Source organism: Narcine bancroftii, chromosome 8 (genome assembly GCF_036971445.1).
Source record: "Narcine bancroftii isolate sNarBan1 chromosome 8, sNarBan1.hap1, whole genome shotgun sequence".
NCBI classification, from domain to species: Eukaryota; Metazoa; Chordata; class Chondrichthyes; order Torpediniformes; family Narcinidae; genus Narcine; species Narcine bancroftii.
The window spans coordinates 118,126,228-118,152,056 of NC_091476.1; positions in this window are offsets into that span (position 1 = coordinate 118,126,228).

The window sequence follows — 25,829 nt, forward strand, 5'->3', positions numbered from 1 at the left end:
GTCTGATACCCCACCTCTGATTCCCCACTTCTGATTCCCCGCCTCTGATTCCCCGCCTCTGATTCCCCGCCTCTGATTCACCGCCTCTGATTCCCCGCCTCTGAGTCCCCGCCTCTGATTCCCCACTTCTGATTGCCCGCCTCTGATTCCCTGCCTATGATTCCCCGCCTCTGATTCCCCACATCTGATTCCCCACTTCTGATTCCCCGCCTCTGATTCCCCGCCTCTGATTCCACGCCTCTGATTCCCCACCTCTGATTCCCCGCCTCTGATTCCCTACCTCTGATTCCCCTCCTCTGATACCCCGCCTCTGATTCCCCGCCTCTGATTCACCGCCTCCCTTTCCGCGCAACTTTCCTGGCCTACGTTTACCCACATCTCTTTCCCCACCTCTGATTCCACGCCTCTGATTCGCCGCCTCTGATTGCCTGCCTCTGATTTCCTGCATCTGATTCCCCGCCTCTGATTCCCCGCCTCTGATTCCCCGCCTCTGATTCCCTGCCTCTGATTCCCCGCCTCTGATTCCCCGCATCTGATTCCCTGCCTATCTTTCCCTGCCTCTATTTCCGTGCCTCTTTCTCTGCATCTCGTTTCCCACATCTCATTTCCCCCTTCAGATAACCCGCATCAGTTTCCCTGCCACAGATTCCCTGCCTCAGATTCCCTGCCTCAGATTCCCTGCATCAGATTCCCTTCATCTGATTCCCTGCCTCTGATTCCCCGCGGCTGATTCCCCACCTCTGATTCCCTGCCTCTGATTCCCTGCCTCTGATTCACTGCCTCTGATTCCCTGCATCTGATTGCCCGCCTCTGATTCCCCGCCTCTGATTCCCCGCCTCTGATTCCCCGCCTCTGTTTCCCCGCCTCTGATTCCCCGCCTCTGTTTACCCACCTGTTTCCCCGCCTCTGATTCCCCACCTCAGATTCCCTGCCTCAGATTCCCTGCCTCTGATTCCCTGCCTCTGATTCCCTGCCTCTGATTCCCTGCCTATGATTCCCCGCCTCTGATTCCCCACATCTGATTCCCCACTTCTGATTCCCCGCCTCTGATTCCCCGCCTCTGATTCCACGCCTCTGATTCCCCACCTCTGATTCCCCGCCTCTGATTCCCTACCTCTGATTCCCCTCCTCTGATACCCCGCCTCTGATTCCCCGCCTCTGATTCACCGCCTCCCTTTCCGCGCAACTTTCCTGGCCTACGTTTACCCACATCTCTTTCCCCACCTCTGATTCCACGCCTCTGATTCGCCGCCTCTGATTGCCCGCCTCTGATTTCCTGCATCTGATTCCCCGCCTCTGATTCCCCGCCTCTGATTCCCCGCCTCTGATTCCCTGCCTCTGATTCCCTGCCTCTGATTCCCCGCATCTGTTTCCCTGCCTATCTTTCACTGCCTCTATTTCCGTGCCTCTTTCTCTGCATCTCGTTTCCCACATCTCATTTCCCCCTTCAGATAACCCGCATCAGTTTCCCTGCCACAGATTCCCTGCCTCAGATTCCCTGCCTCAGATTCCCTGCATCAGATTCCCTTCATCTGATTCCCTGCCTCTGATTCCCCGCGGCTGATTCCCCACCTCTGATTCCCTGCCTCTGATTCCCTGCCTCTGATTCACTGCCTCTGATTCCCTGCATCTGATTGCCCGCCTCTGATTCCCCGCCTCTGATTCCCCGCCTCTGATTCCCCGCCTCTGTTTACCCACCTGTTTCCCCGCCTCTGATTCCCCACCTCAGATTCCCTGCCTCAGATTCCCTGCCTCTGATTCCCTGCCTCTGATTCCCTTCATCTGATTCCCTGCCTCTGATTGCCCGCCTCTGATTCTCCGCCTCTGATTCCCCGCCTCTGTTTACCCGCCTGTTTCCCCGCCTCTGATTCACCACCTCATATTCGCCGCCTCAGATTCCCTGCCTCTGATTCCCTGCCTCTGATTCCCTGCCTCAGATTCCCTGCATCTGATTGCCCGCCTCTGATTCCCTGCCTCTGATTCCCCGCCTCTGATTCCCCGCCTCTGATTCCCCGACTCTGATTCCCTACCTCTGATTCCCCACTTCTGATTCCCCGCCTCTGATTCCCCGCCTCTGATTCCATGCCTCTGATTCCCCGCCTCCGATTCCCCGCCTCTGATTCCACGCCTCTGATACCACGCCTCTGATTCCCCGCATCTGATTCCCCACCTCAGATTCCCCGCCTATGATTTCCCGGCTCTGATTCCCCGCCTCTGATTACCCGACTCTGATTCTCCGCCTCTGATTCCCCACCTATGTTTACCCGCCTCTGTTTACCCGCCTGTTTTCCCGCCTCTGATTCCCCACCACAGATTCCCTGCATCAGATTCCCTGCCTCTGATTCCCTGCCTCTGATTCCCTGCCTCTGATTCACTGCATCTGATTGCCCGCCTCTGATTCCCCGCCTCTGATTCCCCGCCTCTGATTCCCCACCTCTGATTCCCCACTTCTGATTCCCCGCCTCTGATTCCCCGCCTCTGATTCCACGCCTCTGATTCACCGCCTCTGATTCCCCGCCTCTGAGTCCCCGCCTCTGATTCCCCACTTCTGATTGCCCGCCTCTGATTCCCTGCCTATGATTCCCCGCCTCTGATTCCCCACATCTGATTCCCCACTTCTGATTCCCCGCCTCTGATTCCCCGCCTCTGATTCCACGCCTCTGATTCCCCACCTCTGATTCCCCGCCTCTGATTCCCTACCTCTGATTCCCCTCCTCTGATACCCCGCCTCTGATTCCCCGCCTCTGATTTACCGCCTCCCTTTCCGCGCAACTTTCCTGGCCTACGTTTACCCACATCTCTTTCCCCACCTCTGATTCCACGCCTCTGATTCGCCGCCTCTGATTGCCCGCCTCTGATTTCCTGCATCTGATTCCCCGCCTCAGATTCCCCGCCTCTGATTCCCCGCCTCTGATTCCCTGCCTCTGATTCCCCGCCTCTGATTCCCCGCATCTGATTCCCTGCCTATCTTTCCCTGCCTCTATTTCCGTGCCTCTTTCTCTGCATCTCGTTTCCCACATCTCATTTCCCCCTTCAGATAACCCGCATCAGTTTCCCTGCCACAGATTCCCTGCCTCAGATTCCCTGCCTCAGATTCCCTGCATCAGATTCCCTTCATCTGATTCCCTGCCTCTGATTCCCCGCGGCTGATTCCCCACCTCTGATTCCCTGCCTCTGATTCCCTGCCTCTGATTCACTGCCTCTGATTCCCTGCATCTGATTGCCCGCCTCTGATTCCCCGCCTCTGATTCCCCGCCTCTGATTCCCCGCCTCTGATTCCCCGCCTCTGATTCCCCGCCTCTGTTTACCCACCTGTTTCCCCGCCTCTGATTCCCCACCTCAGATTCCCTGCCTCAGATTCCCTGCCTCTGATTCCCTGCCTCTGATTCCCTTCCTCTGATTCCCTGCATCTGATTGCCCGCCTCTGATTCTCCGCCTCTGATTCCCCGCCTCTGATTCCCCACCTCTGATTCCCCGCTTCTGATTCCCCGCCTCTGATTCCCCGCCTCTGATTCCCCGCCTCTGATTCCCCGCCTCTGATTCCCCACCTCTGATTCACTGCCTCCCTTTCCGCTCAACTTTCCTGGCCTACGTTTCCCCACATATCTTTCCCCGCCTCTGATTCCCCGCCTCTGATTCCACGCCTCTGATTCCCCGCCTCTGATTCCCCACCTCTGATTCCCCACCTCTAATTCCCCGCCTCTGATTCCCCTCCTCTGATACCCCGCCTCTTATTCCCCACCTCTGATTCCCCGCATCTGATTCCCCGCATCTGATTCCCCGCCTCTGATTCTCCGCCTCTGATTCCCCGCCTCTGATTCCCCGCCTCTGATTCCCCGCCTCTGATTCCCCGCCTCTTATTCCCCGCCTATGTTTACCCGCCTCTGTTTACCCGCCTGTTGCCCCGCCTCAGATTCCCTGCCTCAGATTCCTTGCATCAGATTCCCTTCATCTGATTCCCTGCCTCTGATTCCCTGCCTCTGATTCCCCGCCTCTGATTCCCCGCCTCTGATTCCCCACCTCTGATTCCCCCCTCTGATTCCCCGCCTCTGATTCCCCTCCTCTGATTCCCCGCCTCTGATTCCCCGCGTCTGATTCCCTGCCTCTCTTTCCCTTCCTCTATTTCCGTGCCTCTTTCTCTGCATCTCGTTTCCCACATCTCATTTCCCCCTTCTGATAACCCGCATCAGATTCCCTGCCACAGATTCCCTGCCTCAGTTTCCCTGCCTCAGATTCCCTGCATCAGATTCCCTGCATCAGATTCCCTTCATCTGATTCCCTGCCTCTGATTCCCCGCCTCTGATTCCCCGCCTCTGATTCCCCACCTCTGAGACCCTGCCTCAGATTCCCTGCCTCTGATTCTCTGCGTCTGATTCCCTGCCCCTGATTCCCTGCATCTGATTGCCCGCCTCTGATTCTCCGCATCTGATTCCCCGCCTCTGATTCCCCACCTCTGATTCCCCACTTCTGATTCCCCGCCTCTGATAACCTGCCTCTGATTCCCTGCCTCTGATTCCCTGCCTCTGAGTCCCCACCTCTGATTCCCCGCGTCCGATTCCGCACCCATGTTTCACCGCCTCTGTTGCTCTGCTTCTGATTTCCCGGCTCAGATTCACCGGCTCTGATTCCGCACCTCTGATTCCACGCCTCTCTTTCTGTGTCTCTGAATCCCCGCCTCTGATTCCACGCCTCTGATTACCCGCCTCTGATACCCTGCCTCTCTTTCCCTGCTTCTATTTCCGTGCCTCTTTCTCTGCATCTCGTTTCCCACATCTCATTTCCCCCTTCTGATAACCAGCATCAGATTCCCTGCCACAGATTCCCTGCCTCAGTTTCCCTGCCTCAGATTCCCTGCATCAGATTCCCTGCATCAGATTCCCTTCATCTGATTCCCTGCCTCTGATTCCCCGCCTCTGATTCCCCACCTCTGAGACCCTGCCTCAGATTCCCTGCCTCTGATTCCCTGCCTCTGATTCCCTGCCTCTGATTCACTGCATCTGATTGCCCGCCTCTGATTCCCCGCCTCTGATTCCCCGCCTCTGATTCCCCACCTCTGATTCCCCACTTCTGATTCCCCGCCTCTGATTCCCCGCCTCTGATTCCCCGCCTCTGATTCACCGCCTCTGATTCCCCGCCTCTGAGTCCCCGCCTCTGATTCCCCACTTCTGATTGCCCGCCTCTGATTCCCTGCCTATGATTCCCCGCCTCTGATTCCCCACATCTGATTCCCCACTTCTGATTCCCCGCCTCTGATTCCCCGCCTCTGATTCCACGCCTCTGATTCCCCACCTCTGATTCCCCGCCTCTGATTCCCTACCTCTGATTCCCCTCCTCTGATACCCCGCCTCTGATTCCCCGCCTCTGATTCACCGCCTCCCTTTCCGCGCAACTTTCCTGGCCTACGTTTACCCACATCTCTTTCCCCACCTCTGATTCCACGCCTCTGATTCGCCGCCTCTGATTGCCCGCCTCTGATTTCCTGCATCTGATTCCCCGCCTCAGATTCCCCGCCTCTGATTCCCCGCCTCTGATTCCCTGCCTCTGATTCCCCGCCTCTGATTCCCCGCATCTGATTCCCTGCCTATCTTTCCCTGCCTCTATTTCCGTGCCTCTTTCTCTGCATCTCGTTTCCCACATCTCATTTCCCCCTTCAGATAACCCGCATCAGTTTCCCTGCCACAGATTCCCTGCCTCAGATTCCCTGCCTCAGATTCCCTGCATCAGATTCCCTTCATCTGATTCCCTGCCTCTGATTCCCCGCGGCTGATTCCCCACCTCTGATTCCCTGCCTCTGATTCCCTGCCTCTGATTCACTGCCTCTGATTCCCTGCATCTGATTGCCCGCCTCTGATTCCCCGCCTCTGATTCCCCGCCTCTGATTCCCCGCCTCTGATTCCCCGCCTCTGATTCCCCGCCTCTGATTCCCCGCCTCTGATGACCCGCATCTGATACCCCGCCTCTGATTCCCCGCCTCTGATACCCTGCCTCTGATAACTTTTTACTGATTCCCTGCCTCAGATTCCCTGCCTCCGATTCCCTGCCTCAGATTCCCTGCCTCAGATTCCCTGCATCAGATTCCCTTCATCTGATTCCCTGCCTCTGATTACCCGCCTCTGATTCCCCAAATCTGATTCCCCGCCTCTGATTCCCCACCTCTGTCTCTACGCCTCTTTTTTTGCCTGCACTCTTTCCCCTCCACTCTTTCTGTGCCTCTCTTTCCCTCCCTCAATTTCAACAACTCTGTTTGATCTGTTCCGTTTACCTCATTTTCAACATACAAGTTCCAACCACTATGTTTCGCCCATCTCTTTCGCCGCCTCTATTTATGCACCTATGTTTACCCGCTTCTGCTTACCCGCCTGTTTCCCCACATCTCTGTCCCCAACTCTGATTCCACGCCTCTGATTCCCCGCCTCTCATTCCCCGCATCTGATTCCCCGCCTCTGATTCACCGCCTCCCTTTCCGCGCAACTTTCCTGGCCTACGTTTACCCACATCTCTTTCCCCACCTCTGATTCCACGCCTCTGATTCGCCGCCTCTGATTGCCCGCCTCTGATTTCCTGCATCTGATTCCCCACCTCTGATTCCCCGCCTCTGATTCCCCGCCTCTGATTCCCTGCCTCTGATTCCCCGCCTCTTATTCCCCGCATCTGATTCCCTGCCTATCTTTCCCTGCCTCTATTTCCGTGCCTCTTTCTCTGCATCTCGTTTCCCACATCTCATTTCCCCCTTCAGATAACCCGCATCAGTTTCCCTGCCACAGATTCCCTGCCTCAGATTCCCTGCCTCAGATTCCCTGCATCAGATTCCCTTCATCTGATTCCCTGCCTCTGATACCCCGCGGCTGATTGCCCGCCTCTGATTCCCTGCCTCTGATTCCCCGCCTCTGATTCCCCGCCTCTGATTCCCCGCCTCTGATTCCCCACCTCTGATTCCCCACTTCTGATTCGCCGCCTCTGATTCCCCGTCTCTGATTCCACGCCTCTGATTCCCCGCCTCTGATTCCGCGCCTCTGATTCCCTGCCTCTGATTCCCCGCCTCTGATTCCCCGCCTCTGTTTACCCACCTGTTTCCCCGCCTCTGATTCCCCACCTCAGATTCCCTGCCTCAGATTCCCTGCCTCTGATTCCCTGCCTCTGATTCCCTTCCTCTGATTCCCTGCATCTGATTGCCCGCCTCTGATTCTCCGCCTCTGATTCCCCGCCTCTGATTCCCCACCTCTGATTCCCCGCTTCTGATTCCCCGCCTCTGATTCCCCGCCTCTGATTCTCCGCCTCTGATTCCCCGCCTCTGATTCCCCACCTCTGATTCACTGCCTCCCTTTCCGCTCAACTTTCCTGGCCTACGTTTCCCCACATATCTTTCCCCGCCTCTGATTCCCCGCCTCTGATTCCACGCCTCTGATTCCCCGCCTCTGATTCCCCACCTCTGATTCCCCGCCTCTAATTCCACGCCTCTGATTCCCCTCCTCTGATACCCCGCCTCTGATTCCCCGCCTCTGATTCCCGGCATCTGATTCCCCGCATCTGATACCCCGCCTCTGATTCCCCGCCTCTGATTCCCCGCCTCCGATTCCCCGCCTCTGATTCCCTGCCTCTGATTCCCCGCCTCTGATTCCCCGCCTCTGATTCCCCACCTCTGATTCCCCCCTCTGATTCCCCGCCTCTGATTCCCCTCCTCTGATTCCCCGCCTCTGATTCCCCGCGTCTGATTCCCTGCCTCTCTTTCCCTTCCTCTATTTCCGTGCCTCTTTCTCTGCATCTCGTTTCCCACATCTCATTTCCCCCTTCTGATAACCCGCATCAGATTCCCTGCCACAGATTCCCTGCCTCAGTTTCCCTGCCTCAGATTCCCTGCATCAGATTCCCTGCATCAGATTCCCTTCATCTGATTCCCTGCCTCTGATTCCCCGCCTCTGATTCCCCACCTCTGAGACCCTGCCTCAGATTCCCTGCCTCTGATTCTCTGCCCCTGATTCCCTGCCCCTGATTCCCTGCATCTGATTGCCCGCCTCTGATTCTCCGCATCTGATTCCCCGCCTCTGATTCCCCGCCTCTGATTCCCCGCCTCTGATTCCTCGCCTCTGATTCCCCGCCTCTGATTCCCTGCCTCTGATAACCTGCCTCTGATTCCCTTCCTCTGATTCCCTGCCTCTGATTCCCTGCCTCTGAGTCCCAACTTCTGATTCCCCGCGTCCGATTCCGCACCCATGTTTCACCGCCTCTGTTGCACTGCTTCTGATTTCCCGGCTCAGATTCACCCGCTCTGATTCCGCACCTCTGATTCCACGCCTCTCTTTCTGTGTCTCTGATTCCCCGCCTCTGATTCCACGACTCTGATTACCCGACTCTGATACCCTGCCTCTCTTTCCCTGCCTCTTTTTCTGTGCCTCTTTCTCTGCATCTCGTTTCCCACATCTCATTTCCCCCTTCTGATAACCCGCATCGGATTCCCTGCCACAGATTCCCTGCCTCAGATTCCCTGCCTCAGATTCCCTGCATCAGATTCCCTTCATCTGATTCCCTGCCTCTGATTCCCCGCCTCTGATTCCCTGCCTCTGATTCCCCGCCTCTGTTTACCCGCCTGTTTCCCCGCCTCTGATTCACCACCTCATATTCGCCGCCTCAGATTCCCTGCCTCTGATTCCCTGCCTCTGATTCCCTGCCTCAGATTCCATGCATCTGATTGCCCGCCTCTGATTCCCTGCCTCTGATTCCCCGCCTCTGATTCCCCGCCTCTGATTCCCCGACTCTGATTCCCTACCTCTGATTCCCCACTTCTGATTCCCCGCCTCTGATTCCCCGCCTCTGATTCCATGCCTCTGATTCCCCGCCTCCGATTCCCCGCCTCTGATTCCACGCCTCTGATACCACGCCTCTGATTCCCCGCATCTGATTCCCCGCCTCAGATTCCCCGCCTATGATTTCCCGGCTCTGATTCCCCGCCTCTGATTCCCCGACTCTGATTCTCCGCCTCTGATTCCCCACCTATGTTTACCCGCCTCTGTTTACCCGCCTGTTTTCCCGCCTCTGATTCCCCACCACAGATTCCCTGCATCAGATTCCCTGCCTCTAATTCCCTGCCTCTGATTCCCTGCCTCTGATTCACTGCATCTGATTGCCCGCCTCTGATTCCCCGCCTCTGATTCCCCGCCTCTGATACCCCACCTCTGATTCCCCACTTCTGATTCCCCGCCTCTGATTCCCCGCCTCTGATTCCCCGCCTCTGATTCACCGCCTCTGATTCCCCGCCTCTGAGTCCCCGCCTCTGATTCCCCACTTCTGATTGCCCGCCTCTGATTCCCTGCCTATGATTCCCCGCCTCTGATTCCCCACATCTGATTCCCCACTTCTGATTCCCCGCCTCTGATTCCCCGCCTCTGATTCCACGCCTCTGATTCCCCACCTCTGATTCCCCGCCTCTGATTCCCTACCTCTGATTCCCCTCCTCTGATACCCCGCCTCTGATTCCCCGCCTCTGATTCACCGCCTCCCTTTCCGCGCAACTTTCCTGGCCTACGTTTACCCACATCTCTTTCCCCACCTCTGATTCCACGCCTCTGATTCGCCGCCTCTGATTGCCCGCCTCTGATTTCCTGCATCTGATTCCCCGCCTCTGATTCCCCGCCTCTGATTCCCCGCCTCTGATTCCCTGCCTCTGATTCCCCGCCTCTGATTCCCCGCATCTGATTCCCTGCCTATCTTTCCCTGCCTCTATTTCCGTGCCTCTTTCTCTGCATCTCGTTTCCCACATCTCATTTCCCCCTTCAGATAACCCGCATCAGTTTCCCTGCCACAGATTCCCTGCCTCAGATTCCCTGCCTCAGATTCCCTGCATCAGATTCCCTTCATCTGATTCCCTGCCTCTGATTCCCCGCGGCTGATTCCCCACCTCTGATTCCCTGCCTCTGATTCCCTGCCTCTGATTCACTGCCTCTGATTCCCTGCATCTGATTGCCCGCCTCTGATTCCCCGCCTCTGATTCCCCGCCTCTGATTCCCCGCCTCTGTTTCCCCGCCTCTGATTCCCCGCCTCTGTTTACCCACCTGTTTCCCCGCCTCTGATTCCCCACCTCAGATTCCCTGCCTCAGATTCCCTGCCTCTGATTCCCTGCCTCTGATTCCCTGCCTCTGATTCCCTGCCTATGATTCCCCGCCTCTGATTCCCCACATCTGATTCCCCACTTCTGATTCCCCGCCTCTGATTCCCCGCCTCTGATTCCACGCCTCTGATTCCCCACCTCTGATTCCCCGCCTCTGATTCCCTACCTCTGATTCCCCTCCTCTGATACCCCGCCTCTGATTCCCCGCCTCTGATTCACCGCCTCCCTTTCCGCGCAACTTTCCTGGCCTACGTTTACCCACATCTCTTTCCCCACCTCTGATTCCACGCCTCTGATTCGCCGCCTCTGATTGCCCGCCTCTGATTTCCTGCATCTGATTCCCCGCCTCTGATTCCCCGCCTCTGATTCCCCGCCTCTGATTCCCTGCCTCTGATTCCCTGCCTCTGATTCCCCGCATCTGTTTCCCTGCCTATCTTTCACTGCCTCTATTTCCGTGCCTCTTTCTCTGCATCTCGTTTCCCACATCTCATTTCCCCCTTCAGATAACCCGCATCAGTTTCCCTGCCACAGATTCCCTGCCTCAGATTCCCTGCCTCAGATTCCCTGCATCAGATTCCCTTCATCTGATTCCCTGCCTCTGATTCCCCGCGGCTGATTCCCCACCTCTGATTCCCTGCCTCTGATTCCCTGCCTCTGATTCACTGCCTCTGATTCCCTGCATCTGATTGCCCGCCTCTGATTCCCCGCCTCTGATTCCCCGCCTCTGATTCCCCGCCTCTGTTTACCCACCTGTTTCCCCGCCTCTGATTCCCCACCTCAGATTCCCTGCCTCAGATTCCCTGCTTCTGATTCCCTGCCTCTGATTCCCTTCATCTGATTCCCTGCCTCTGATTGCCCGCCTCTGATTCTCCGCCTCTGATTCCCCGCCTCTGTTTACCCGCCTGTTTCCCCGCCTCTGATTCACCACCTCATATTCGCCGCCTCAGATTCCCTGCCTCTGATTCCCTGCCTCTGATTCCCTGCCTCAGATTCCCTGCATCTGATTGCCCGCCTCTGATTCCCTGCCTCTGATTCCCCGCCTCTGATTCCCCGCCTCTGATTCCCCGACTCTGATTCCCTACCTCTGATTCCCCACTTCTGATTCCCCGCCTCTGATTCCCCGCCTCTGATTCCATGCCTCTGATTCCCCGCCTCCGATTCCCCGCCTCTGATTCCACGCCTCTGATACCACGCCTCTGATTCCCCGCATCTGATTCCCCACCTCAGATTCCCCGCCTATGATTTCCCGGCTCTGATTCCCCGCCTCTGATTACCCGACTCTGATTCTCCGCCTCTGATTCCCCACCTATGTTTACCCGCCTCTGTTTACCCGCCTGTTTTCCCGCCTCTGATTCCCCACCACAGATTCCCTGCATCAGATTCCCTGCCTCTGATTCCCTGCCTCTGATTCCCTGCCTCTGATTCACTGCATCTGATTGCCCGCCTCTGATTCCCCGCCTCTGATTCCCCGCCTCTGATTCCCCACCTCTGATTCCCCACTTCTGATTCCCCGCCTCTGATTCCCCGCCTCTGATTCCACGCCTCTGATTCACCGCCTCTGATTCCCCGCCTCTGAGTCCCCGCCTCTGATTCCCCACTTCTGATTGCCCGCCTCTGATTCCCTGCCTATGATTCCCCGCCTCTGATTCCCCACATCTGATTCCCCACTTCTGATTCCCCGCCTCTGATTCCCCGCCTCTGATTCCACGCCTCTGATTCCCCACCTCTGATTCCCCGCCTCTGATTCCCTACCTCTGATTCCCCTCCTCTGATACCCCGCCTCTGATTCCCCGCCTCTGATTCACCGCCTCCCTTTCCGCGCAACTTTCCTGGCCTACGTTTACCCACATCTCTTTCCCCACCTCTGATTCCATGCCTCTGATTCGCCGCCTCTGATTGCCCGCCTCTGATTTCCTGCATCTGATTCCCCGCCTCAGATTCCCCGCCTCTGATTCCCCGCCTCTGATTCCCTGCCTCTGATTCCCCGCCTCTGATTCCCCGCATCTGATTCCCTGCCTATCTTTCCCTGCCTCTATTTCCGTGCCTCTTTCTCTGCATCTCGTTTCCCACATCTCATTTCCCCCTTCAGATAACCCGCATCAGTTTCCCTGCCACAGATTCCCTGCCTCAGATTCCCTGCCTCAGATTCCCTGCATCAGATTCCCTTCATCTGATTCCCTGCCTCTGATTCCCCGCGGCTGATTCCCCACCTCTGATTCCCTGCCTCTGATTCCCTGCCTCTGATTCACTGCCTCTGATTCCCTGCATCTGATTGCCTGCCTCTGATTCCCCGCCTCTGATTCCCCGCCTCTGATTCCCCGCCTCTGATTCCCCGCCTCTGATTCCCCGCCTCTGTTTACCCACCTGTTTCCCCGCCTCTGATTCCCCACCTCAGATTCCCTGCCTCAGATTCCCTGCCTCTGATTCCCTGCCTCTGATTCCCTTCCTCTGATTCCCTGCATCTGATTGCCCGCCTCTGATTCTCCGCCTCTGATTCCCCGCCTCTGATTCCCCACCTCTGATTCCCCGCTTCTGATTCCCCGCCTCTGATTCCCCGCCTCTGATTCCCCGCCTCTGATTCCCCGCCTCTGATTCCCCACCTCTGATTCACTGCCTCCCTTTCCGCTCAACTTTCCTGGCCTACGTTTCCCCACATATCTTTCCCCGCCTCTGATTCCCCGCCTCTGATTCCACGCCTCATATTCCCCGCCTCTGATTCCCCACCTCTGATTCCCCACCTCTAATTCCCCGCCTCTGATTCCCCTCCTCTGATACCCCGCCTCTTATTCCCCACCTCTGATTCCCCGCATCTGATTCCCCGCATCTGATTCCCCGCCTCTGATTCTCCGCCTCTGATTCCCCGCCTCTGATTCCCCGCCTCTGATTCCCCGCCTCTGATTCCCCGCCTCTTATTCCCCGCCTATGTTTACCCGCCTCTGTTTACCCGCCTGTTGCCCCGCCTCAGATTCCCTGCCTCAGATTCCTTGCATCAGATTCCCTTCATCTGATTCCCTGCCTCTGATTCCCTGCCTCTGATTCCCCGCCTCTGATTCCCCGCCTCTGATTCCCCACCTCTGATTCCCCCCTCTGATTCCCCGCCTCTGATTCCCCTCCTCTGATTCCCCGCCTCTGATTCCCCGCGTCTGATTCCCTGCCTCTCTTTCCCTTCCTCTATTTCCGTGCCTCTTTCTCTGCATCTCGTTTCCCACATCTCATTTCCCCCTTCTGATAACCCGCATCAGATTCCCTGCCACAGATTCCCTGCCTCAGTTTCCCTGCCTCAGATTCCCTGCATCAGATTCCCTGCATCAGATTCCCTTCATCTGATTCCCTGCCTCTGATTCCCCGCCTCTGATTCCCCGCCTCTGATTCCCCACCTCTGAGACCCTGCCTCAGATTCCCTGCCTCTGATTCTCTGCGTCTGATTCCCTGCCCCTGATTCCCTGCATCTGATTGCCCGCCTCTGATTCTCCGCATCTGATTCCCCGCCTCTGATTCCCCACCTCTGATTCCCCACTTCTGATTCCCCGCCTCTGATAACCTGCCTCTGATTCCCTGCCTCTGATTCCCTGCCTCTGAGTCCCCACCTCTGATTCCCCGCGTCCGATTCCGCACCCATGTTTCACCGCCTCTGTTGCTCTGCTTCTGATTTCCCGGCTCAGATTCACCGGCTCTGATTCCGCACCTCTGATTCCACGCCTCTCTTTCTGTGTCTCTGAATCCCCGCCTCTGATTCCACGCCTCTGATTACCCGCCTCTGATACCCTGCCTCTCTTTCCCTGCTTCTATTTCCGTGCCTCTTTCTCTGCATCTCGTTTCCCACATCTCATTTCCCCCTTCTGATAACCAGCATCAGATTCCCTGCCACAGATTCCCTGCCTCAGTTTCCCTGCCTCAGATTCCCTGCATCAGATTCCCTGCATCAGATTCCCTTCATCTGATTCCCTGCCTCTGATTCCCCGCCTCTGATTCCCCACCTCTGAGACCCTGCCTCAGATTCCCTGCCTCTGATTCCCTGCCTCTGATTCCCTGCCTCTGATTCACTGCATCTGATTGCCCGCCTCTGATTCCCCGCCTCTGATTCCCCGCCTCTGATTCCCCACCTCTGATTCCCCACTTCTGATTCCCCGCCTCTGATTCCCCGCCTCTGATTCCCCGCCTCTGATTCCCCGCGTCTGATTCCCTGCCTCTCTTTCCCTTCCTCTATTTCCGTGCCTCTTTCTCTGCATCTCGTTTCCCACATCTCATTTCCCCCTTCTGATAACCCGCATCAGATTCCCTGCCACAGATTCCCTGCCTCAGTTTCCCTGCCTCAGATTCCCTGCATCAGATTCCCTGCATCAGATTCCCTTCATCTGATTCCCTGCCTCTGATTCCCCGCCTCTGATTCCCCGCCTCTGATTCCCCACCTCTGAGACCCTGCCTCAGATTCCCTGCCTCTGATTCTCTGCGTCTGATTGCCTGCCCCTGATTCCCTGCATCTGATTGCCCGCCTCTGATTCTCCGCATCTGATTCCCCGCCTCTGATTCCCCACCTCTGATTCCCCACTTCTGATTCCCCGCCTCTGATAACCTGCCTCTGATTCCCTGCCTCTGATTCCCTGCCTCTGAGTCCCCACCTCTGATTCCCCGCGTCCGATTCCGCACCCATGTTTCACCGCCTCTGTTGCTCTGCTTCTGATTTCCCGGCTCAGATTCACCGGCTCTGATTCCGCACCTCTGATTCCACGCCTCTCTTTCTGTGTCTCTGAATCCCCGCCTCTGATTCCACGCCTCTGATTACCCGCCTCTGATACCCTGCCTCTCTTTCCCTGCTTCTATTTCCGTGCCTCTTTCTCTGCATCTCGTTTCCCACATCTCATTTCCCCCTTCTGATAACCAGCATCAGATTCCCTGCCACAGATTCCCTGCCTCAGTTTCCCTGCCTCAGATTCCCTGCATCAGATTCCCTGCATCAGATTCCCTTCATCTGATTCCCTGCCTCTGATTCCCCGCCTCTGATTCCCCACCTCTGAGACCCTGCCTCAGATTCCCTGCCTCTGATTCCCTGCCTCTGATTCCCTGCCTCTGATTCACTGCATCTGATTGCCCGCCTCTGATTCCCCGCCTCTGATTCCCCGCCTCTGATTCCCCACCTCTGATTCCCCACTTCTGATTCCCCGCCTCTGATTCCCCGCCTCTGATTCCCCGCCTCTGATTCACCGCCTCTGATTCCCCGCCTCTGAGTCCCCGCCTCTGATTCCCCACTTCTGATTGCCCGCCTCTGATTCCCTGCCTATGATTCCCCGCCTCTGATTCCCCACATCTGATTCCCCACTTCTGATTCCCCGCCTCTGATTCCCCGCCTCTGATTCCACGCCTCTGATTCCCCACCTCTGATTCCCCGCCTCTGATTCCCTACCTCTGATTCCCCTCCTCTGATACCCCGCCTCTGATTCCCCGCCTCTGATTCACCGCCTCCCTTTCCGCGCAACTTTCCTGGCCTACGTTTACCCACATCTCTTTCCCCACCTCTGATTCCACGCCTCTGATTCGCCGCCTCTGATTGCCCGCCTCTGATTTCCTGCATCTGATTCCCCGCCTCAGATTCCCCGCCTCTGATTCCCCGCCTCTGATTCCCTGCCTCTGATTCCCCGCCTCTGATTCCCCGCATCTGATTCCCTGCCTATCTTTCCCTGCCTCTATTTCCGTGCCTCTTTCTCTGCATCTCGTTTCCCACATCTCATTTCCCCCTTCAGATAACCCGCATCAGTTTCCCTGCCACAGATTCCCTGCCTCAGATTCCCTGCCTCAGATTCCCTGCATCAGATTCCCTTCATCTGATTCCCTGCCTCTGATTCCCCGCGGCTGATTCCCCACCTCTGATTCCCTGCCTCTGATTCCCTGCCTCTGATTCACTGCCTCTGATTCCCTGCATCTGATTGCCCGCCTCTGATTCCCCGCCTCTGATTCCCCGCCTCTGATTCCCCGCCTCTGATTCCCCGCCTCTGATTCCCCGCCTCTGATTCCCCGCCTCTGTTTACCCACCTGTTTCCCCGCCTCTGATTCCCCACCTCAGATTCCCTGCCTCAGATTCCCTGCCTCTGATTCCCTGCCTCTGATTCCCTTCCTCTGATTCCCTGCATCTGATTGCCCGCCTCTGATTCTCCGCCTCTGATTCCCCACCTCTGATTCCCCACCTCTGATTCCCCGCTTCTGATTCCCCGCCTCTGATTCCCCGCCTCTGATTCCCCGCCTCTGATTCCCCGCCTCTGATTCCCCACCTCTGATTCACTGCCTCCCTTTCCGCTCAACTTTCCTGGCCTACGTTTCCCCACATATCTTTCCCCGCCTCTGATTCCCCGCCTCTGATTCCACGCCTCTGATTCCCCGCCTCTGATTCCCCACCTCTGATTCCCCACCTCTAATTCCCCGCCTCTGATTCCCCTCCTCTGATACCCCGCCTCTTATTCCCCACCTCTGATTCCCCGCATCTGATTCCCCGCATCTGATTCCCCGCCTCTGATTCTCCGCCTCTGATTCCCCGCCTCTGATTCCCCGCCTCTGATTCCCCGCCTCTGATTCCCCGCCTCTTATTCCCCGCCTATGTTTACCCGCCTCTGTTTACCCGCCTGATGCCCCGCCTCAGATTCCCTGCCTCAGATTCCTTGCATCAGATTCCCTTCATCTGATTCCCTGCCTCTGATTCCCTGCCTCTGATTCCCCGCCTCTGATTCCCCGCCTCTGATTCCCCACCTCTGATTCCCCCCTCTGATTCCCCGCCTCTGATTCCCCTCCTCTGATTCCCCGCCTCTGATTCCCCGCGTCTGATTCCCTGCCTCTCTTTCCCTTCCTCTATTTCCGTGCCTCTTTCTCTGCATCTCGTTTCCCACATCTCATTTCCCCCTTCTGATAACCCGCATCAGATTCCCTGCCACAGATTCCCTGCCTCAGTTTCCCTGCCTCAGATTCCCTGCATCAGATTCCCTGCATCAGATTCCCTTCATCTGATTCCCTGCCTCTGATTCCCCGCCTCTGATTCCCCGCCTCTGATTCCCCACCTCTGAGACCCTGCCTCAGATTCCCTGCCTCTGATTCTCTGCGTCTGATTCCCTGCCCCTGATTCCCTGCATCTGATTGCCCGCCTCTGATTCTCCGCATCTGATTCCCCGCCTCTGATTCCCCACCTCTGATTCCCCACTTCTGATTCCCCGCCTCTGATAACCTGCCTCTGATTCCCTGCCTCTGATTCCCTGCCTCTGAGTCCCCACCTCTGATTCCCCGCGTCCGATTCCGCACCCATGTTTCACCGCCTCTGTTGCTCTGCTTCTGATTTCCCGGCTCAGATTCACCGGCTCTGATTCCGCACCTCTGATTCCACGCCTCTCTTTCTGTGTCTCTGAATCCCCGCCTCTGATTCCACGCCTCTGATTACCCGCCTCTGATACCCTGCCTCTCTTTCCCTGCTTCTATTTCCGTGCCTCTTTCTCTGCATCTCGTTTCCCACATCTCATTTCCCCCTTCTGATAACCAGCATCAGATTCCCTGCCACAGATTCCCTGCCTCAGTTTCCCTGCCTCAGATTCCCTGCATCAGATTCCCTGCATCAGATTCCCTTCATCTGATTCCCTGCCTCTGATTCCCCGCCTCTGATTCCCCACCTCTGAGACCCTGCCTCAGATTCCCTGCCTCTGATTCTCTGCGTCTGATTCCCTGCCCCTGATTCCCTGCATCTGATTGCCCGCCTCTGATTCTCCGCCTCTGATTCCCCGCCTCTGATTCTCCGCCTCTGATTCCCCGCCTCTGATTACCCGCCTCTGATTCCCTGCCTCAGATAACCTGCCTCTGATTCCCTGCCTCTGATTCCCTGCCTCTGAGTCCCCACCTCTGATTCCCCGCGTCCGATTCCGCACCCTTGTTTCACCGCCTCTGTTGCTCTGCTTTTGATTTCCCGGCTCAGATTCACCGGCTCTGATTCCGCACCTCTGATTCCACGCCTCTCTTTCTGTGTCTCTGAATCCCCGCCTCTGATTCCACGCCTCTGATTACCCGCCTCTGATACCCTGCCTCTCTTTCCCTGCTTCTATTTCCGTGCCTCTTTCTCTGCATCTCGTTTCCCACATCTCATTTCCCCCTTCTGATAACCAGCATCAGATTCCCTGCCACAGATTCCCTGCGTCAGATTCCCTGCCTCAGATTCCCTGCATCAGATTCCCTTCATCTGATTCCCTGCCTCTGATTCCCCGCGGCTGATTCCCTGCCTCTGATTCCCCGCCTCTGTTTACCCGCCTGTTTCCCCGCCTCTGATTCACCACCTCATATTCGCCGCCTCTGATTCCCTGCATCTGATTTCCCGCCTCTGATTCCCTGCCTCTGATTCCCCGCCTCTGATTCCCCGCCTCTGATTCCCCGCATCTGATTCCCCACCTCTGATTCCCCACTTCTGATTCCCCGCCTCTGATTCCACGCCTCTGATTCCACGCCTCTGATTCCCCGCCTCTGATTGCCCACCTCTGATTCCCCGCCTCTGATACCCCGCCTCTGATTCCCCGCCTCTGATTCCCTGCATCTGATTCCCCGCCTCAGATTCCCCGCCTCTGATTCCCCGCCTCTGATTCCCCGTCTCTGATTCCATGACTCTGATTCCCCGCCTCTGATTCCCCGCCTATGTTTACACGCCTCTGTTTACCCGCCTGTTTTCCCGCCTCTGATTCCCCACCACAGATTCCCTGCCTCAGATTCCCTGCCCCTGATTCCCTGCCTCTGATTCCCTGCCTCTGATTCCCTGCATCTGATTGCCCGCCTCTGATTCCCCGCCTCTGATTCCCCGCCTCTGATTCCCCACCGCTGATTCCCCACTTCTGATTCCCCGCCTCTGATTCCCTGCCTCTGATTCCCCGCCTCTGATTCACCGCCTCTGATTCCCCGCCTCTGATTCCCCGCCTCTGATTCCCCACTTCTGATTGCCCGCCTCTGATTCCCTGCCTCTGATTTCCCACCTCTGATTCCCCACCTCTGATTCCCTGCCTCTGATTCCCCGCCTCTGATTCACCGCCTCTGATTCCCCGCCTCTGATTCCCCGCCTCTGATTCCCCACTTCTGATTCCCCGCCTCTGATTCCCCGCCTCTGATTCCACGCCTCTGATTCCACGCCTCTGATTCCCCGCCTCTGATTCCCCGCCTCTGATTCCCCTCCTCTGATACCCCGACTCTGATTCCCCGCCTCTGATTCCCCGCATCTGATTCCCCGCCTCTGATTCCCCTCCTCTGATTCCCCGCCTCTGATTCCCCGCCTCTGATTCCCCGCCTCTGATTCCCCACCTCTGATTCCCCGCCTCTGATTCCCCGCCTGTGTTTACCTGCCTCAGTTTACACGCCTGTTTCCCCGCCTCTGATTCCCCACCTCAGATTCCCTACCTCAGATTCCCTGCCTCTGATTCCCTGCCTCTGATTCCCTGCCTCTGATTCCCTGCATCTGATTGCCCGCCTCTGATTCTCCGCCTCTGATTCCCCGCTTCTGATTCCCCACCTCAGATTCCCCGCTTCTGATTCCCCGCCTCTGATTCCCCGCCTCTGATTCCCCGCCTCTGATTCCCCGCCTCTGATTCCCCACCTCTGATTCACTGCCGCCCTTTCCGCTCAACTTTCCTGGCCTACGTTTCCCCACATATCTTTCCCCGCCTCTGATACCCCGCCTCTGACTCCCCGCCTCTGATTCCCCGCCTCTGATGACCCGCATCTGATACCCCGCCTCTGATTCCCCGCCTCTGATTCCACGCCTCTGATTCCCCACCTCTGATTCCCCGCCTCTGATTCCCTGCCTCTGATTCCCCTCCTCTGATACCCCGCCTCTGATTCCCCGCCTCTGATTCCCCGCATCTGATTCCCCGCCTCTGATTCCCCGCCTCTGATTCCCCGCCTCTGATTCCCCACCTCTGATTCTCTGCCGCCCTTTCCGCTCAACTTTCCTGGCCTATGTTTCCCCACATACCTTTCCCCGCCTCTGATACCCCGCCTCTGACTTCCCGCCTCTGATTCCCAGCCTCTGATGACCCGCATCTGATACCCCGCCTCTGATTCCCCGCCTCTGATACCCTGCCTCTGATAACTTTTTACTGATTCCCTGCCTCAGATTCCCTGCCTCCGATTCCCTGCCTCAGATTCCCTGCCTCAGATTCCCTGCATCAGATTCCCTTCATCTGGTTCCCTGCCTCTGATTCCCCGCCTCTGATTCCCCACCTCTGATTCCCCGCCTCTGATTCCCCACCTCTGTCTCTACGCCTCTCTTTTGCCTGAACTCTTTCCCCTCCACTCTTTCCGTGCCTCTCTTTCCCTCCCTCAATTTCAACAACTCTGTTTGACCTGTTCCGTGTACCTCATTTTCAACATACAAGTTCCAACCACTATGTTTCGCCCATCTCTTTCGCCGCCTCTATTTATGCACCTATGTTTACCCGCTTCTGTTTACCCACCTGTTTCCCCACATCTCTTTTCCCACCTCTGATTCCACGCCTCTGATTCCTCGCCTCTCATTCCCCGCATCTGATTCCCCGCCTCTGATTCACCGCCTCCCTTTCCGCGCAACTTTTCTGGCCTACGTTTACCCACATCTCTTTCCCCACCTCTGATTCCACGCCTCTGATTCGCCGCCTCTGATTGCCCGCCTCTGATTTCCTGCATCTGATTCCCCGCCTCTGATTCCCCGCCTCTGATTCCCCGCCTCTGATTCCCTGCCTCTGATTCCCCGCCTCTGATTCCCCGCATCTGATTCCCTGCCTATCTTTCCCTGCCTCTATTTCCGTGCCTCTTTCTCTGCATCTCGTTTCCCACATCTCATTTCCCCCTTCAGATAACCCGCATCAGTTTCCCTGCCACAGATTCCCTGCCTCAGATTCCCTGCCTCAGATTCCCTGCATCAGATTCCCTTCATCTGATTCCCTGCCTCTGATTCCCCGCGGCTGATTCCCCACCTCTGATTCCCTGCCTCTGATTCCCTGCCTCTGATTCACTGCCTCTGATTCCCTGCATCTGATTGCCCGCCTCTGATTCCCCGCCTCTGATTCCCCGCCTCTGATTCCCCGCCTCTGATTCCCCGCCTCTGATTCCCCGCCTCTGTTTACCCACCTGTTTCCCCGCCTCTGATTCCCCACCTCAGATTCCCTGCCTCAGATTCCCTGCCTCTGATTCCCTGCCTCTGATTCCCTTCCTCTGATTCCCTGCATCTGATTGCCCGCCTCTGATTCTCCGCCTCTGATTCCCCGCCTCTGATTCCCCACCTCTGATTCCCCGCTTCTGATTCCCCGCCTCTGATTCCCCGCCTCTGATTCCCCGCCTCTGATTCCCCTCCTCTGATTCCCCACCTCTGATTCACTGCCTCCCTTTCCGCTCAACTTTCCTGGACTACGTTTCCCCACATATCTTTCCCCGCCTCTGATTCCCCGCCTCTGATTCCACGCCTCTGATTCCCCGCCTCTGATTCCCCACCTCTGATTCCCCACCTCTAATTCCCCGCCTCTGATTCCCCTCCTCTGATACCCCGCCTCTTATTCCCCACCTCTGATTCCCCGCATCTGATTCCCCGCATCTGATTCCCCGCCTCTGATTCCCCGCCTCTGATTCCCCGCCTCTGATTCCCCGCCTCTGATTCCCCGCCTCTGATTCCCCGCCTCTTATTCCCCGCCTATGTTTACCCGCCTCTGTTTACCCGCCTGTTTCCCCGCCTCAGATTCCCTGCCTCAGATTCCTTGCATCAGATTCCCTTCATCTGATTCCCTGCCTCTGATTCCCTGCCTCTGATTCCCCGCCTCTGATTCCCCGCCTCTGATTCCCCACCTCTGATTCCCCCCTCTGATTCCCCGCCTCTGATTCCCCTCCTCTGATTCCCCGCCTCTGATTCCCCGCGTCTGATTCCCTGCCTCTCTTTCCCTTCCTCTATTTCCGTGCCTCTTTCTCTGCATCTCGTTTCCCACATCTCATTTCCCCCTTCTGATAACCCGCATCAGATTCCCTGCCACAGATTCCCTGCCTCAGTTTCCCTGCCTCAGATTCCCTGCATCAGATTCCCTGCATCAGATTCCCTTCATCTGATTCCCTGCCTCTGATTCCCCGCCTCTGATTCCCCGCCTCTGATTCCCCACCTCTGAGACTCTGCCTCAGATTCCCTGCCTCTGATTCTCTGCGTCTGATTCCCTGCCCCTGATTCCCTGCATCTGATTGCCCGCCTCTGATTCTCCGCATCTGATTCCCCGCCTCTGATTCCCCACCTCTGATTCCCCACTTCTGATTCCCCGCCTCTGATTCCCCGCCTCTGATAACCTGCCTCTGATTCCCTGCCTCTGATTCCCTGCCTCTGAGTCCCCACCTCTGATTCCCCGCGTCCGATTCCGCACCCTTGTTTCACCGCCTCTGTTGCTCTGCTTTTGATTTCCCGGCTCAGATTCACCGGCTCTGATTCCGCACCTCTGATTCCACGCCTCTCTTTCTGTGTCTCTGAATCCCCGCCTCTGATTCCACGCCTCTGATTACCCGCCTCTGATACCCTGCCTCTCTTTCCCTGCTTCTATTTCCGTGCCTCTTTCTCTGCATCTCGTTTCCCACATCTCATTTCCCCCTTCTGATAACCAGCATCAGATTCCCTGCCACAGATTCCCTGCTCAGATTCCCTGCCTCAGATTCCCTGCATCAGATTCCCTTCATCTGATTCCCTGCCTCTGATTCCCCGCGGCTGATTCCCTGCCTCTGATTCCCCGCCTCTGTTTACCCGCCTGTTTCCCCACCTCTGATTCACCACCTCATATTCGCCGCCTCAGATTCCCTGCCTCTGATTCCCTGCCTCTGATTCCCTGCCTCTGATTCCCTGCATCTGATTTCCCGCCTCTGATTCCCTGCCTCTGATTCCCCGCCTCTGATTCCCCGACTCTGATTCCCCGCCTCTGATTCCCCACCTCTGATTCCCCACTTCTGATTCCCCGCCTCTGATTCCACGCCTCTGATTCCACGCCTCTGATTCACCGCCTCTGATTGCCCACCTCTGATTCCCCGCCTCTGATACCCCGCCTCTGATTCCCCGCCTCTGATTCCCTGCATCTGATTCCCCGCCTCAGATTCCCCGCCTCTGATTCCCCGCCTCTGATTCCCTGTCTCTGATTCCCTGACTCTGATTCCCCGCCTCTGATTCCCCGCCTATGTTTACACGCCTCTGTTTACCCGCCTGTTTTCCCGCCTCTGATTCCCCACCACAGATTCCCTGCCTCAGATTCCCTGCCCCTGATTCCCTGCCTCTGATTCCCTGCCTCTGATTCCCTGCATCTGATTGCCCGCCTCTGATTCCCCGCCTCTGATTCCCCGCCTCTGATTCCCCACCGCTGATTCCCCACTTCTGATTCCCCGCCTCTGATTCCCTGCCTCTGATTCCCCGCCTCTGATTCACCGCCTCTGATTCCCCGCCTCTGATTCCCCGCCTCTGATTCCCCACTTCTGATTGCCCGCCTCTGATTCCCTGCCTCTGATTTCCCACCTCTGATTCCCCACCTCTGATTCCCCACTTCTGATTCCCCGCGTCTGATTCACCGCCTCTGATTCCACGCCTCTGATTCCACGCCTCTGATTCCCCACCTCTGATTCCCCGCCTCTGATTCCCCTCCTCTGATACCCCGACTCTGATTCCCCGCCTCTGATTCCCCGCATCTGATTCCCCGCCTCTGATTCCCCTCCTCTGATTCCCCGCCTCTGATTCCCCGCCTCTGATTCCCCGCCTCTGATTCCCCGCCTCTGATTCCCCGCCTGTGTTTACCTGCCTCAGTTTACACGCCTGTTTCCCCGCCTCTGATTCCCCACCTCAGATTCCCTACCTCAGATTCCCTGCCTCTGATTCCCTGCCTCTGATTCCCTGCCTCTGATTCCCTGCATCTGATTGCCTGCCTCTGATTCTCCGCCTCTGATTCCCCGCTTCTGATTCCCCACCTCTGATTCCCCGCTTCTGATTCCCCGCCTCTGATTCCCCGCCTCTGATTCCCCGCCTCTGATTCCCCGCCTCTGATTCCCCACCTCTGATTCACTGCCGCCCTTTCCGCTCAACTTTCCTGGCCTACGTTTCCCCACATATCTTTCCCCGCCTCTGATACCCCGCCTCTGACTCCCCGCCTCTGATTCCCCGCCTCTGATGACCCACATCTGATACCCCGCCTCTGATTCCCCGCCTCTGATACTCTGCCTCTGATAACTTTTTACTGATTCCCTGCCTCAGATTCCCTGCCTCCGATTCCCTGCCTCAGATTCCCTGCCTCAGATTCCCTGCATCAGATTCCCTTCATCTGATTCCCTGCCTCTGATTCCCCGCCTCTGATTCCCCAAATCTGATTCCCCGCCTCTGATTCCCCACCTCTGTCTCTACGCCTCTCTTTTGCCTGCACTCTTTCCCCTCCACTCTTTCCGTGCCTCTCTTTCCCTCCCTCAATTTCAACAACTCTGTTTGATCTGTTCCGTGTACCTAATTTTCAACATACAAGTTCCAACCACTATGTTTCGCCCATCTCTTTCGCCGCCTCTATTTATGCACCTATGTTTACCCGCTTCTGCTTACCCGCCTGTTTCCCCACATCTCTTTCCCCACCTCTGATTCCACGCCTCTGATTCCCCGCCTCTCATTCCCCGCCTCTGATTGCCCGCCTCTGATTTCCTGCATCTGATTCCCCGCCTCTGATTCCCCGCCTCTGATTCCCCGCCTCTGATTCCCTGCCTCTGATTCCCCGCCTCTGATTCCCCGCATCTGATTCCCTGCCTATCTTTCCCTGCCTCTATTTCCGTGCCTCTTTCTCTGCACCTCGTTTCCCACATCTCATTTCCCCCTTCAGATAACCCGCATCAGTTTCCCTGCCACAGATTCCCTGCCTCAGATTCCCTGCCTCAGATTCCCTGCATCAGATTCCCTTCATCTGATTCCCTGCCTCTGATTCCCCGCGGCTGATTCCCCACCTCTGATTCCCTGCCTCTGATTCCCTGCCTCTGATTCACTGCCTCTGATTCCCTGCATCTGATTGCCCGCCTCTGATACCCTGCCTCTGATTCCCCGCCTCTGATTCCCCGCCTCTGATTCCCCGCCTCTGATTCCCCACCTCTGATTCCCCACTTCTGATTCGCCGCCTCTGATTCCCCGTCTCTGATTCCACGCCTCTGATTCCCCGCCTCTGATTCCGCGCCTCTGATTCCCCGCCTCTGATTCCCCGCCTCTGATTCCCCGCCTCTGTTTACCCACCTGTTTCCCCGCCTCTGATTCCCCACCTCAGATTCCCTGCCTCAGATTCCCTGCCTCTGATTCCCTGCCTCTGATTCCCTTCCTCTGTTTCCCTGCATCTGATTGCCCGCCTCTGATTCTCCGCCTCAGATTCCCCGCCTCTGATTCCCCACCTCTGATTCCCCGCTTCTGATTCCCCGCCTCTGATTCCCCACCTCTGATTCTTCGCCTCTGATTCCCCGCCTCTGATTCCCCACCTCTGATTCACTGCCTCCCTTTCCGCTCAACTTTCCTGGCCTACGTTTCCCCACATATCTTTCCCCGCCTCTGATTCCCCGCCTCTGATTCCACGCCTCTGATTCCCCGCCTCTGATTCCCCACCTCTGATTCCCCGCCCCTAATTCCCCGCCTCTGATTCCCCTCCTCTGATACCCCGCCTCTGATTCCCCGCCTCTGATTCCCCGCATCTGATTCCCCGCATCTGATTCCCCGCCTCTGATTCCCCGCCTCTGATTC